The sequence below is a fragment of the Coffea arabica genome, chromosome 10e (assembly GCF_036785885.1).
Source record: "Coffea arabica cultivar ET-39 chromosome 10e, Coffea Arabica ET-39 HiFi, whole genome shotgun sequence".
Classification (NCBI taxonomy): Eukaryota; Viridiplantae; Streptophyta; class Magnoliopsida; order Gentianales; family Rubiaceae; genus Coffea; species Coffea arabica.
Genome location: NC_092328.1, coordinates 7,440,224 through 7,455,190, shown reverse-complemented (window position 1 = coordinate 7,455,190; position 14,967 = coordinate 7,440,224). Strand labels below are relative to the sequence as shown.

The window sequence follows — 14,967 nt, the reverse complement described above, 5'->3', positions numbered from 1 at the left end:
GTTATTTTTGGAGGGGAATACAGTGGAAAGGAAAGGAAGCAATGCTTTTTTCTTTGGTGGGATTTTCCAATTTTTTTTGATTGGGGGTAGGGTATGAGCCAATACGGATTTCTTTGAGTTGTGATTGGCGGATGGCAAGCACGTTTTATCCACACTCGCTAGCTCTACACCACCATCAAGACTTTGAGATCTTCCGTGTGGGCACCACACGACTTCTTTAGGACCATGAAGATATAAATACCGTATTAACTACTAACAAGTAACAACAACTAATGCTATTTTATTTTATTTTTTTTGATAGAAAAAGTTGGGTTTACCAAGGTTGTTGAGAAAAATCAAATTTCATATAATGTAAATTTCATAGATTTGTATTGTAATATGACCCTGGTTGGCAATTTTCTCGTAGAAAAGTAATGCTAACGCACTTTTAATAATAATTTTATTGGATTATACGATGAATATGAATACGAGTCGTTGAATTTAAACGCTCACATTTTACATTTGCGGGATATTTACGTATATCATATATCTAAAATTAAAGTGAAGTTCAAAGCATCAAACCAGAATCCTATATGTGATTAACACTTAAGCGGCTTCCATAATAGAATCCTAGATGGAAGTCTATAGCCTCTTAAGCAAACTCTTGATAGATTACACTTAATTGATTAAAGGAAGCATGATTAATGAGAGACACAAATCATTTTCTTGAAAATATCTATTTCTTTTTTTTTTCCAGTTTCTATTTTGGTGAAGGATATTGTGGAAATACATATCTACAAAGCCAAAGCCAGTAGCAATGATGAGGAGGAGATCACAGAATTGCTAGTGTTGAAGAAAAGATAAGGTGTGAGGAGTGGAATCGTCAAGACTTGTGAAGGAAATTGGCTCTGTAAGATTTCGGGCGATTTCTCTGCCACAAATTTGCAGCACGGACTCCCGCAAAAGATTTCATGTCGCTCTTTCGCACAAGGAGCGTACAGGTCCACGTGGTGTTGACGAGACTTCCACTTTCCAACCTTTGCACGAGTTCTTAACTCGTCAAGAGTCTAGAAGGGTTATAACTATATCGCTACTATTAATGTATTTTCTAATGTTTTCTTTTAGTTATTTCACTTTCATAAATAATTTAATTTAATATATTAAAAAATTTTAAACAAAAATATCATTTTATTTTATAGCATTACTATATTATTATTATCATTTTATCCCTTTAAATTATAGCGATATAATCGTTTTAATCTCTAACACTATTTTCTAGGCATTTTATTTCATCGTTAATCTAACTAGTACGGTAAAAAAATTTTAATTGTATTAACCTTTTATATATATATAATTAAAAATTAAAAAAATTGGAATGATTATTCTTCCTTTTTTCATTTTAAGAGATCCAAAAACATAAAAATAAAAGAATTTTCTCAAATTTCTTTTTTCACACTTATTAATACTAGGAAAAGAAAAAGAGATAGGAAAGAAGGAGGAAAAAATTAGATTCTGCAAAAAAATAATAATAAAGAAGAGCCTAACATTGTCGTATTATTTTAAGGTTGTCGAGATTATGATTATAATTAAGTGGTAAATAGAAAAGGAAAATAATTTTAAAATAATAAAAATATTTAATTCTTTATTATTTGTAATTTTTTTTAAAAAAAAATTGAGCTCGCTCTCTCCCCCTTCCTCTTCCCCTCCCTATCTGTCTATTTTTTTCGATATTAAGAAGATTGTTAAGAAAAAAGAAATTAATACTTTGATTTTTTTTTCTTGATACTAAGAAGGAGAAGAGCCACTCTAAATTTTTAATTTTTTTTATTATACAAAAAGAAGGGTGCTTCTAAAATTTTTTAACTTACTAAATTGGTTTAACGGTGGAATAAATTGTCTAAAAAATAACTTTATGGGATAAATTGATAATGAGACTATAATTTATAGGATAAATTGATAATAATTTGAAGGGCTACACATGTCTTTTCACTTTAATTAACAAATTCCATTAAGTTTGAGCGTTAGTTTGGGAGTAAAATGACTAAAATGTAACGTTAAGGGAGAAATTAATAATGACACTGAAAGTTAAAGAGGTAAAGTAATAATAACCTAGTCTAGAATAGACAAAATCATATATTCTCTTCTCCCTAACATATCCTGTGAGAGTGTTTTTCATAATTGATCGTTTTTTTTTTCTTTTCAGTTGGTGATATTAAAAGATTTGATATATTTCAACAATCAAATCTGAAAGTCAAATCTAATTTCTTTTGGTTTGAAATAGTTTTTATCAGATATGACTATCTAACTATCGGAAGACATGGACATAGATTTCTTGATAAAATGTGGTGACATTCGCCTGACAGAACATATGACTATCAAATTTATAGTTTTTTTTTTAGATTTGTTGTATTATTTGATTTTCAGATCTATATGAAAATGTGTTATGTTTGATGTACTTGCTACCATTAGTGTAAATATTGGAATAAAACTATTCTTTCTATCAAAAAAATTTCAAAAGTAAATCAAATCCTATACATAATTTTCTACCTCAGGAGATAGGCCGTTGATACTAAGGGGTGCACCCCGTCAATTTTTACAAAACTATAGAATAGCCTATAAAATTTTGGAATTTTTAGTATTGCTCCCCTCTTGTACCTTCTGAATTTTGATAATATTCCTTTTAATTCTACAATTGCCCACAAAAGTATTAAAATATTTTGCATTTGCTCTTGCCAATTCTATTGTGGAACCTTAAAACAAAATATATTACACAAACTATATATTTTTTTTCTTTCCAATGTATTTTATTATGTAACATTGAACTTTTTTAGATGTCCAATAATACAAATTATAGGCAAAACAAACATTCCTTTGACAGTTTAGTTCTATACATATTATTAGCCGAGTTTATATACTAAATTTTTACATCTTGAAGTCTTATGCTTATTTTAAAATTTTATGCAATTTTATAAACCAACATGATCCGATAACTATTATAATTGGTTAATCACAAGTAGTAAATAACTTTTTTTAAAAAAATATAATATTAAGTAAATTACTTGGTGAATTTATAACAAATACTTAGTTATATTAAGAATTTTGAAACCAACATATTTTAAATTTAAACTAATATTAATGTTGCACCTCTAGATCCGCCGTTGGACATAGACGTCCTTCAACAAGTCGTAGTTTTGACAAATTCTTCAGTGCAGGAATTTCTTCTACAAAGCCAGGGTGAGTATTACTCACAAGCTAGGAAATATAATGGGCATCCACAAGTACAAAATCGGCACTTTGTAATGGAAAATTACTTGTGTAACAAGGGCTAATAATTTGAGCTTTGATAACAAGGATGACGATAAGGCAAAAGGGCAAATCTCCTCGCCCCCCAAAATAATTAATAATTATTTTTAACCCCTGTGAAATTTCAAAATTTTATTAAAAGGTCCTTTTCTAGCACCATTAAAATTTTGATTTAATAACATATATTTATATTGCCTACCTTGATGTTTATGCTATTAAAAGTATTAATTTCCACTCTTTTAAAGACTTATACTCCCTCCGTCCCACTTTGATAGTCTTGTTTTCCTTTTTCGTCTGTCTCAAATTGTAGTCCACTTTCCCATTAAGAAATGTAGTAATCTTTCAAATTGTCTAAAATACCCTTATTAAATATCTTGTTATTAATACATTGTTATTAAATACTAACCCACTACATTGAATATATGAGCTTTTTCAATACTAACTCATTAGTTGTAAGTATATTAATTGGCACTCTTCGTGATTAGCATAAGGGTATTTTAGAAAATTATTAATCTAAATTTATGTTTTCAACCAAATTAATTACACTTTCTTAATCTGTGTGAAAAAAAAACTAAGACTAACAAAACAGGACGGAAGGAGTATAAAGTTTTAATTTTCAATATTTGCAGGATGCTCCCATTCCTTATAAATTCCAGACTCCATCACTATATATCTCACATATGCTTCCTTCTATTTTTTATTGGTTTATATTATAGTCTAGTACTCCATGTACACTATAGTTTTGACATTAATAAAAATTCTTAATCTTAGGGTTCCAAAAAGAAAAGAAAAACTCCTATGTATTTAAATTTTCTATATCTTCATGCATTAAATAGAATCCAAGACATTTGGAGTGTGATTCTAGGAAAAAGAAAATGAAGAATATAATACATCAAATGAACAACTATCAAAGAATTCAACTGAGAGATTGACCATAAATGATTGATTAATTAGCAAAACACTAGTTGTAGCCACAACAAAAGTGATCTTTTTTTTTTTTTTCTTTTACATGTATAACTAACTCTTTTTCTTTTTCTTTTTAATTTATTTTGTTTTCGCTCATTTTATTCAACAACAAGTAATCGTAAACTATCTTGTACGACATGTTATCGATCTAATTCGTGGCGGACAATATAAGTATAGAAAATGAGTTTAATTGCAATCAAAATTTTATCGTAGTTTATACACAAAACTTGTTCCAAATTGTTTTTCTGTCGTAGTCACGTAGAATGATTGAACGTATTAAACAAACAAAAGTGGTTGAATTAAATTAGTTGCAAGTATTTACTATCAGGCAAGCATCCACCAAATTCGAGCACCCTGTTTGATGACGAGCAAATCAGCTAGTCTAGAAATGAAACGTGGAGCCAAGTCCAACGTTCTTGCCTTAGCTTCCAAGGTCTTGCCAGAATTTGCACATAAATATTAGTACTAGTTGTAGCTGTTCCAAGAACAGCTTATAACTTTAGGTTTAGTTGCAATAAAGCAGAAGGCAGACCAGAAGTACAAATTTCAGATGGAAACTTAGCCTACAAATTTCCAAAGATGGCAAGACGTTAACTTGAAAGTAGTAGCCTCGTTCGTCCAAGCATAGCATGCACTTCAAGAAAACCGCACAACTTCCAGCCGACAAGTTCTCGTGTAATCAAACAATTCTACGCACCGCAAACTACAAAGTATGGAAATACTTGTTGTTGTTTGTGCCGCATGCTTATCAAGCATTTGAACTCTTGAGCCGTACAAAGTTTCCTATATACGTCAAATTAAGGTTTGCAAAGCTTCATCTACTTACTTTGCCCGCAAAAGTTAACATCTTACATGCTAATTGAAGCCCTTATTTAACCAGTCGAATGCAGAAAAGAATAGCTAGGTAGGTTTACCGACCGAGCAGGGAAAGAAGTACGAAATAAACCGTGATTCAAGGCAAGCTTCCTGTTCAGAAAAATGAATTTTAATTGATCTGAAAAATCGAAACAAGTTTCTTTTCTAATGCAGGTACATACATGGATGGCCCTGAGAAAGAAGTCTCAGATACAGCAACCATTGCAATAGACAGGCCTGGCTACAAAATCAGTGACTCGGACACGGGACAACTACTGGCTAGACGCAGAATTCAAGTCCAATTTCAATTAATTAATACACAGCACTGAAATTCTTTTTGTGGCTCCGTATTCCAGAGTCTATAGAGTGCTCCAATTTGGCCTCCATCGAGGACGTTTCTCAATCTCCAAAGCTTCATATAGATGTAGATAGTAGCAGCAGTACTTCTCGCTAGAGATTGATAATTTGATGCTGAGAAACTGTCATTTCTTAAACAATACAAATGCCCATCTCAATAGATTCTAATAGGGAAGTTTGTTGATAATCCAACCATTAAGTACTCTATTTATGAATTTCATAATGCAAAAAAAAAAATATATATATATATATATATATATATTCACACACACATATATACACACACATACATAAAACAGGCTGTGCTGGTGCCTAGACCACATGCTGTCAGAGCATCAGTGCCTAGAATTGAACGGCTGAGGAATCTTTGCTTGTTTCATGCTATGATATCTGTAAATATTATGCTAGCATTCTATCTAATATTAATCTAACTTATATTTTTTGGAAACAATTAAATGGTGCTCAAACTTTCAAACGGTTGTTGTTCCTTTCTTTTGACAGACTATTAGAATCCCTGTTTCAGAGATTTGTAAGCATCGTTTCTACCATGTATACAAGAAGGAAGCGAGCTTTAGTGATTTGCATCCTTGCTTGCCACGTGGCTTCCCAACAGTTTCACAAGTTGCTTGCTAATATTTTTTGCACATTGCTATTCTTGCCATTGCACATTGATAATTGGGAATTCGATAAAAAAAAAACTTGATAATTTGAAATTTGATTTTTTCAAGACTAATATCTAATTACCGTCCAAACCTTAGTTTGATAAATTGATTCGGAGAACCGTTAATTCGGTAATATCCGAAACGCGAAATATCATTAGTGAGTTAAAATATTTTAATTTTCTCTAAAAAATTGTTGTGACAAAATAATATCCTGTATGTTTTTCTAATAATGTTCAATCAACTCAAACAAACATGATATGCAAAAAAAAAAAAAAAAAAAGAATGCTCATAATCCTAAGTCCTAACTCATAATCTCAATTCTTAAACAACATTGAAATAAACAAGAATTTCAAATTTAATTGTTAAGCTAAACTCCAACGTATCAAGTTCCATTAAAATTGTACTTCCAAGTATAGTTATAGTTAAGTTAACTAATTAGTATTTAGTGATAGGATTAAGGTTTACTCTTATATTTAGTTGGGTTATTATCACTTTACCCCCTTAAATTATATTAGTATTATCAGTTTATCCCCTAATATTATCTTTTAGTCACTTTACCCCATAAGTAATTCAACTCAATATGTTAAGAAATTTCAGACAAAAATACCCTTTTATTTTATAGCATTACTACATTGTTATTATCACTTTATTCGTTTGGATTATAGTGATACAATCTCTTTAGTTCCTTACATTATTTTCTAGGCATTTTACTTTATCATTAATCTAATTAGTATAGTCCAAAAATTTTAAATATATTTACCCTTTTTATATATAATTAAAAATAAAAAAGTCGGAATGGTTATTCTTCCTTTTTTTTCACTTTAAGAGATCGAAAAATATAAAAATAAAAGGATTTTCTCAAATTTCCTTTTTCACATTTATTAATACTAGGAAAAGAAAAAGAGATAGGAAAGAAGGAGACAAAAAATTAGATTTTGCAAAAAAAAAGAAAATAAGAAAAGTCTAACATTATCGTATTACTTTAAGGTTGTCGAAATTAAAATTGAAATTTGGTGGTAAACAAAAAAGTGAAATAATTTTAAAATAATAAAATAAATTAATTCTTTCTTATTTGTAATTTTTAAAAAAAGAATTGAGCTCTCGCTCTCCTCCTCCCCCTCCTCCTCTCCATCTTTCTATTTTTTTTAATATTAATAAGATTGCCAAGAAAAAAAATTAATACTTTGACTTTTTTTTTCTTGATACTAAAAAGGAGAAAAGTTACTCTAAATTTTTTATTATTTTTATTATGTAAAGAGGAGGGTATTTTCTTCTAAAATTTTTTAACTTGCTAAGTTGGTTTAATGGTAGAATAAATTGCCTAAAAAATAATTCTAGGGGTAAATTGATAATGAGACTATATTTTATGGGGGTAAAGTAATAATAATTTTTAAGGGTTAAACATGCCTTTTTACTTTAATTAACAAACTCCGTTAAGTTTGACCGTTAGTATTGGGAGTAAAGTAATTAAAAATTAAGAGTAACACCAAACATTAAGGGAGTAAAGTGATAATAATCCTATTTAGTAATATACATAAGTACGCATATACCTACTTTGGCCCCTTCCATTGATTTTATGCGAAAGAATGATTTTCACTCAATTGTTCTTGAAATTCGAAGTGGGCATGTGCTCTGCACCTGAAGTCTGCTTTTTCTACTCTATAACAAGGATGCTACATGGCATCCCTTTCGATCCCGAATTTGCAACTTGCTATAAGCCATTTGCAAGTGCTATTCTCCGGTATACAATGCACCCCTAAAATACATCATGCATTGCATGGTAAGCATAAAGTCTGGGCTAAACTTTTCTCTTTTTTCAGATGAAATAGCCTAAAACTATGCCCCTATATATAATTCTTGAATGTGACCCATGTACAACAAACGATCGTTCTTATTACGAAGAAATTTGCGTTGCTTCCTTTCAAATACGTGTGATTTTTCTTCTTTTTATTTTCAATCTTTTAAAATATAGAAAGAAGAGTTTTTTTTCTTTTTTCTTTTTTAGATAATTGCTTCATTGCTTGATTTCATGTATCATGAGCTGACTTACAAAATTGAGGGGATATGCTCCGTACAGTTTCTAACTAATTAGTAGTATTTTGACAAAAGTTGCCAATTCCAGACGCAACCCTAGGAATCCATTTGCAACAAGAAACTATCAATCCTTGAGCAGCAAATGGTTCCATAGGAACACTAGTAGCGTCAACATGTACTGGATGCAGGAACTATACTTGGACATATACTCGATAGAGGAACAATGGTCTATTTCCATTGATTTAGTGGTAGTTCCCCCACTACCCCAACCCCACCCCCCCCCCCCCCCCCCAAAAAAAAACAGAACACAGAGTTGAAGATAAAAGTTATTCGAACCTTTGTTGCACCTGCATGTTGACATTTAAATTACATCATTAACTACCTTTTACCTCAGTTTCATCTTTTTTAATGTGCAGAAAGAGAGTTAAATTGGACGATAAGACGAGAGAAATTACAAATAAGAGACTCTGAATTCAAAATTTTCTACTCATAAAAAAAAAAAAAAAAGTTTTTTATGAGCAGAGTGTGAATGTCAAACTCATTGTTAGACCATTTTTTTTAAATCTAGTATTGACAGTCAGCAAGTTCAATTGATGCAGGGATCACGGAGCAAAATATCGTACCTTAATGAGTTCACACTCTTGACTAGAAACAGAAAGTCATTCTAGTTGAAGTCTTGCAGCATTTGACGGGAACTAAGAACTCACTAATGACCAATCACAGTTTATTAGATTTGGTGGGTAAGCCTTCGCAGTTCTCATCTCTCCCCCGCATGGTAACATTTTTTGAGCTCCCATGAGTAGTTATCCTCCTGGGGAAGCTTCATTAGAGGGAGGATGCATCCATGAAACTAATCTAGAAAGGTAAGAAAATCAATGAAAGAGACCAGGTTGCAAATTCATTGTTCTTTCCTAAGATTATAATTACTCAAAGTAGTCATTCCCATGTTAAACCACATGTCAGTTTGGTAGCAGCTAAAGTTATTAATTAATTAGACTGTGGAATGGAATTTGGATCTAGTCTAGTGTTTCATTGTTTGAAAATTCCTTGATGCACTTTGGATGCTAACTACATACTTTCTTCCTCTATCATGGCCCAAGCCTCCATGTGCCCTTTTCCACAAGCATTGAACTTTGCCGACACCATAACATTTTTCTAGACTTATAACCAAATCCTTTGACAATGAAATGTAACTTATTTGGTAAGACCTTCACCTGCGACTAGGCACATCAATGGATCGGGTCTTACCAAATTCAATCCAAACCCATTATATTTAGGTAGGGTTTGGATTTAATTTCTCAAATTCAAACCTATCCAGACCCAAACCCTATGAGAGAGTCATGAGTTTAGGTAGGGTTTGGTTTTTTAGAATTCATATTTAAATACAGACCCATACCAGACTTTACCCAGACCCATATATATTTAATTAAATAATATATATTAGTAAATTTATAAAATAATCTAATATTTTATAGCTATTGGCTCGAATACAGTAAGATTTGATGGCATCAGAATCAGCATTTAGTATTGGTGATTGGGTGATTGATGAGACTCGTGCCAAATTGCTTCTAGATATGGTTGAAATATTAGTGACTACTGATGATTGGATTGTATCAAAGAAAAAATGAATAAGTGTTTGTAAATCTTCTTATTCTATTATTTATTTGTCATCTGTCCTTAATTAAATGACTTTTATTTCATTCACTATTTTAGTACTGGATTGCGAGACATCTACCAACACTGATGTTTAAATAAGAAAAAGAGGTACAAAATTACATTTTTTTAATAAGATAAAATATTTATATATGTTACGGTTGTTTTCTTTTTTAAAAACTAATCCTAGTTGTCATTGTAATTTGTACAAACTTTTTTAAGAAAAGGAAAAAAGATAAAGGCAAACAAATGAAATATTGGATATGGATGCAATTAAATCTTTGAAAATATATAGAAGTAGTCAATAATAATTCTTTCTTTGAGTTCACAGTATTGCATTCAAATTGTCGAATGTTAATTTTATTATTTGAAGACAAAAATTGGATGGTATTTATATTATTTATGAACTCTATATATTTTAAATATAATTTTATTTTAGTATGTTTAGAAAATACCCATTGGATACCCAAATCCATAAGGGTCTGAGTATGGACTTACTCTTTTAGACTCAAAAGGGTTTGGATTTGGGTTTAGATCTAACTAAATTAAATGGGTCTGGATCTGGATCAAAAGGATCCAAACTAGACCCTACCTATTAACATGCCTACTTGCGACCAAATGGTCCTCGGATTCGAGTTGTTAATAAATAAATGACAATTGGCAATTAATCAATCTTAATGAAAAAAATTGTATGTACAAGATTCAAGATTCATCTTGTGTGCTTTTTTCCCGGAAGTGGGGAGGGGGGAAATTGGTATGCATGGTAAACAAAAATTGGTTTTTTGAAGAGGGTATTGGATCTTTATGGGGAAATTTTACGTAGAGTCTTTTCTAAGATGTTATGATGTCAAATTCAAGGCAGGCCCTATTCCATCCGCAGGCACGGATTCCATACCATCCCAACTGCACTGAGTGGCAAGTGCAGTAGCCCGCAGTTTCATATATCAGCGTCACGAAATTATATCCAGGAGGACCTTAACGTTTTCCAGCAGTGTTGCCCACTACCGTCCCATGTCCTGTAGTATCATTCCTTTGGCTGTCTTAACTATTCCCTTTATCGGTATATTTCCCGTCACGTTCCCCTCAATAGCCAACGCCAAAGCAAAAAATGGTCTTTAGTAGTTAAAAGATTAAGGGAACTTGATTCTGAAAATGACAACCATACCTATTAGCATAATGTACCACCCATTATATTTACCAGGTGTAGTGGTACTAGGATCCAACTTTAAGACCCCTTATCAAGGGACCAGGATTCGAATCTTGGGGAGGCCCTCCAAAGTACCAACAGGGTCTTAACTCCAAGATGGTGCCGAGGTGACAAATACACAATTGGCCTCCAATAGGAAGATTTATCCTCTACACCAGACAAAAAATTTCAGCCATAGTTGAACTATTTTCTACATGTATTTTTTACCATCAAATTATTTTTTATCCCAATTCAACCACTTAGCTAACTAATTGATATATCTTAGGTCATTTCATCATATATTGCTTTTAATCTATAAAATAAACCTAGCACATGTAAATCACGTGGCAAAACCTAACGATAAATATGTCTATTGAACTTCTTGATTCAAAGACAAAAAATGTTAGCGGCCACTAAATTGATCTGATAGTACACTTTTAATCGCTCAGTTATTTTCTGATTCAAAATGGCCACTCAACTCACAAATGTGTATATTAGTGGCCATTCTGTCCAAATTCGGTGTTAAACCTACAGGAATGAATTGCATATGCAATGCACACACCAAAAACTATAGGTAAATTCGTCCAAATAGATGAGACAAAAATCTTATATACTCATTAAACTATACAAACAATATATTCTTAGTGATCTTTCGTTCAAGTTGGCCACTCAACTCACCAAAATAATATATTAGTAAGCTTTCATTCAAAATTTGTTATTAGATCTACTATTTTCATATAATTTCAGAGTTCTTGCATATAATTCACAAGAACTTGAGCACATCATTTAGATTTGTTGTCAACACTTATAAATTAGAATATGTTAAAGCAACTATTGACGATTCTCATTTTTATTTTTGTTATTTAAAAAATCTAAAACTCTAGATGGAAAAAATCTAAAAAATTGATCTTATGAAATTGTTCTTATTTTTGGTATGTGAAATGCACATGAAGCTCATTCCGCTAGCATTAATAAAAACATTTGATGGAATGGCCACTAGTATACCGATTTAAGAGTTCAGTAACTTATATTGAAGTAAAAAAAACATTTGACCTTTTTCTTTGTCTTTTCCTATTAGCCCAAGTTATGGGTCACTTGTACCCAAAAAAAGCGGTTACAGGTCATTGTCCATAACCCAATTAACCAATCACCTCCATGGCCGACAAAAGCGTGTTAAGAGATAATAACGACAATTTTTTAGCAAAACCAACCAAACCCACAAGTGAAAAAGAAAATCTAAAATGAAAAAGTTGAGCTGTTGATAGGGAAGAAATAAATTAAGTATGTCGCAAATTGGAAGATGTGCCCGAAGAAGAAGGGGAATAGATCAAAAGATGGTCGATAAAAGGTCATCCGGTTGCACGCGTCTCTTGCTCCATCCCTTCCTCCACCGTCACGGGGCCGTCGCTGTTATCCTATCTTTCTGCGTTATCCTTCAAAAAATTATACACTGTCCTTTTCTTGCAGAACCGCGTGACGGAGGACAAGTGCCGAAACGGTTTGTCAGAAAACCGTTCGGATCGATTTTATACAAAATATATCATCCGTAATTTTATAAGTACGTGATATAATTTACTTTTAATAATGTGTAATTATAAAGTAAAATTTTTTAAATTTTATATATGATGTGAAAAATGATATATAAAATACAATTTATAATTTATAATTTTTTTGGATCAAATCTTGATTATGAACCTTCAACAACTGTTGTTTCCTGTAATCGTTTTCACCCCTCCTCTCGTGACAGGGGTGTCGTGCCCCAAGTACTTTTAGGCTTTAGCACCACCACAATTTGGCCATAAAAAAATAAATAAATAAGATAATAAACAGGTATTGAACGTCTAATTAGCATTGTTGGTTTCTAAAAGGTGAAATTAAATGGAGAAAGTTTCTGGGACTTATAAATTTGTGCGTGTGGCGCATTTGAGAGATTACTTATATATAAGACATGCCTACAAATGTTTAGTTAACACAAGTTAAAAACAATCTTAAGAATATGTGTTTTCTTAACTGAACAAAAGTCTATCTTAAATGCAGAATTGAGCCGGTATTGATTAATACTCCCTCCGTCCCACTTTGATAGTCCTGTTTCTTTTTTCACACAGTTTAAGAAAAAGTAGTTAACTTTGTTGGAAAAATAAATTTAGATTGCTATTTTCCTAAAATACCCTCACATTAAATAGAGTACAACTTTATGGGAACTTGAATTGATGGTAAAAAAAGAATCAACTCTCATTAAATGGGGTAGGTTTATAGCAACAACAACTTGTATTGAATAAGGGTATTTTAGGAAAATGAAAATACAACTACATTCTTCAATTGGAAAGTGGACTGCAATTTGGGACAGACAAAAAAGGAAAACAGGACTATCAAAGTGGGACGGAGGGAGTAATTGTTTTTATTTTGGCTAACAGATATCTAATGGACATTGATTGAGAGATACCTATTGTTAGAAAAGTGGCGTGAATTTCAAAAGTGTATGAATGCAAAGGACAATAAGCGTTAATGTGTACATATATGATAAGTTAGACATAATTCAAATGTACTAATGAGCACCCCTTAGCAAATTCCTTCTCATGTTAGTTTTCCAACTTTTTCTTCATTTGATAATTCCAAATACCATCATGTTCTATCTATGTAAATTCTTCACTTTATGAATTTTCCTGTAAAAGATCGATTGTATTTGGATATCTCATTATTTAGAAATTTTTTTGCTTGCATCATAAATATGTCTTTCAAATTTTTTTTTATTTTTAATCATATTTTTAACTCACATCCATCAAATATACAAAAAAAAAATTTACAGTATAATCTTTAAAAAATGTGCAGTATTATCTTCAAAATTTTCTGAATGATGAAAAAAAAACACACACACACACACACAAACACATCGTTGCGATATTGATCATACCATTTCTTTTTGGAAATAGTGATCCTAATTATGATCATCACAATTTTGGGGAAAGGAAAATGATGTATAGAAATTGGGATAATTTCATAAACCTCCCCTGAGGTTTTATGAAATATCATCTAGCTCCCTTGAAATTTTTAAAATCTCACTTAGCACCCCTTGAATTGACATTTTGGTAACATTGGAAGCCCTTCTAACCAAAAGTAATATTAAAAAAATCATATTTGAGGAGAGAGATTATTTTAGTGCCTTTAATACCCTTAGGTTATAAAAAAATGAACATTTTACAAACCAAGGAAAAAAAGTACTAAATTGGAACAAGTTTAAAAGTGAGGAGATGAAAATTGGTAAGATTTTATGTTACAACCAACAGTCACTTCTACAGTGAGAAGAGATAATAAAAGCAAATAATATTTTTTAAACCATTTCTATAAATAGAACCCTTCAAAATGTTGAAGGTAATTAGCATGTAAAATCATACATTTGAGCAAAAAAAAAAAAACTTAGTAATAGATGAAATTTAACTTCAATATCATACAAAAAATTTACTCAAAATAGACAGACTTTTTTGATGGGTGTGAAATATGAAAATTTTATTAAAGAAAAAGTCAGAATTTGAAAAACTATTTGGAGTTTCAATTACTTTATTTTTCTTGCACTCTACATGAATAGGAATAAATAAAGTAAGTTGCGAAACACCAAAAAAGGGACAAAATAAAAAGAACCTGCAGCTATTCTTCTCCAAATACATTGAATATTTCATTGATTAAATCCTATATTTCATTAACATTTGCAATTTAATTATACATACATATATATGTATGTATGTATGTTTGTATAGACATTGTTAAAGAAAAGTAAGAAATTTAGAGAAAGAAAAACAAGTTCAAAAAATTTAAATATGAGGGTATTATTAACAATTCATCACCTTTGATATTAGTATATGGCCCTATTATCACTTCAAGGGTACTAAGTGAGATTTTGAAAAGTTTAGGGGAGTTAGGTGATATTTGATGAAACCTCAAGGGAGGTTTGTGAAATTATCCCATAGAAATTTGTAC

At 31.1% G+C, this 14,967-nt stretch overlaps 1 long non-coding RNA gene across 1 annotated transcript; it reads left to right on the top strand.

The window, feature by feature from the left end:
• The first annotated feature begins 4,752 nt into the window (after positions 1-4,752).
• On the top strand, positions 4,753-5,630 carry LOC140015507 (uncharacterized). Its single transcript, XR_011822148.1, has 2 exons — positions 4,753-5,050; positions 5,129-5,630. It is a non-coding gene; the product is annotated as an uncharacterized lncRNA (long non-coding RNA).
• Positions 5,631-14,967: the final 9,337 nt, after the last annotated feature.